The sequence below is a fragment of the Triticum urartu genome, chromosome 5A, assembly GCF_056163025.1.
Source record: "Triticum urartu cultivar PI428250 chromosome 5A, HENAU_Tu73, whole genome shotgun sequence".
NCBI lineage: Eukaryota > Viridiplantae > Streptophyta > Magnoliopsida > Poales > Poaceae > Triticum > Triticum urartu.
In genome coordinates, this window is record NC_141877.1 from 670,688,643 (window position 1) to 670,690,217 (window position 1,575).

General features: G+C 45.0%; 1 non-coding gene across 1 annotated transcript; it reads left to right on the plus strand.

The window, feature by feature from the left end:
• Nucleotides 1-611: 611 nt before the first annotated feature.
• On the plus strand, nt 612-682 carry TRNAG-GCC (transfer RNA glycine (anticodon GCC)). Its single transcript has one exon. It is a non-coding gene; the product is annotated as a tRNA-Gly (tRNA).
• Nucleotides 683-1,575: the final 893 nt, after the last annotated feature.

Here is a 1,575-nt window from a genome sequence, read left to right on the forward strand (position 1 = left end):
CCAATAAAAATTTCTAACCATCCTTGTTAGTTCATCGCAAACTGAAAACAAAAGTTTGAACACACCCATTATGTATGTAGGCGAGAGCTTGAGCGACTGATTTTATCAATACCTCTCTACCAGGTTGAGCTAGCCATCCATCCCCCCATTGGATTAACAGGCTAGCTTGCAAGTTTTGGAACCGCCCTTTTGACATCCGACCTTTAGGCGTAGGAAGGCCTAGATATTTGTCCTCAAACTCCGGCTTAGTAATATTCAGTACAGCCCAGACATCCTCCTGTATGGCCGCTGGACAAGCTTCACCAAACAAGATCGAGCACTTACTCAAGTTAATGCTTTGACCCGTGGCTCTTAATTAATACAAGTCGATGGCGGCCTTCACTCTTAGAGCTTGGTCCTGTGTAGCTTCAAAGAAAAACAAAGTATCATCCGCAAATAAATACATGCGGACATGCCCGAATGTGGATCACCTTTTCTCTGAAGTAGCGTGTATACTAGTAAAAGTTCAGTTGGTCAGCACTAAAATACGGAAAAACATGGTTTCTTTGCTTCCAGTTGAAGGATTCCTAAGAGTACAACTATTAAATGTCCCAAAAGAAAATATCGTCAGAGCACCAGTGGTCTAGTGGTAGAATAGTACCCTGCCACGGTACAGACTCGGGTTCGATTCCCGGCTGGTGCATTTTTTTGCTTTTGAAAAAAGCCTTCACCGACTGTTTTATTGTTGGCGTAAACCTTCTCCCGAGCCCTCCGATTTCACGGACGCGTCTGCGCTGGCCCCCTAGTTTCCTTTTATCTGTGTTCGTTCAACTCCATGCGCGGGTCCCCTGACCTTTTTACACGAGTGTGGTCCCCCTGCTGCCATAGCTTGATTCTTTTGCATGCATGTTTTTGTTTTGACCTCCCCCTGAATAGTAGTGTACTCGGCAGGAGTAACAACAAGACACCACTAAGCAGCCGTATGCTTGTATTAGTTGCCAAATCACATATGGTTTTTATCATTTTTAATTTTTTTACAATTAGTGGGTGTGTTGATGTGAATACACGGAGTGACATGTTGCCATTCCCTTTGGGGTGTCTGCTGCAACTTTGTTTATGTTGCAAGCATTTTGTTTTTGACTTGCATACTATGTATGCCCAATATTTTTTGTTGTCGGCATTTTCTACTATAACCAAATGAGGTTGTTGCATAGGTGAAATGACCAAAATCACCGGGTTGATCCATAAGCATCATCGAAAGGGCGTTGCTACTTCATGTGCTAGACCTGACGCTTCAAAGCCGGGCGACTACTTGTACAATATGAAAATATGAAAATGTCGCCATCCGACCGCCGCTTGTTTCTTCTCTTTTTTTTTTTTGCTATAAAACCGAGCGGTCACGCTGTAAAGCCTGTTGCACGGTGCTTCATCTTGAAGACTATCACTCTGACGGTGCAAGACCAAGCGACATCAAACCCGGATTGCCGTGTTGCCAAGTCGGTCGCGCGACGCTGCATGTTGCAAGCTGGACGATAATGTTGCAAGGCTGTCGACGGAAATATCGAACTGCCTGCCGTGCTGCAAAGCCGGTCGCGC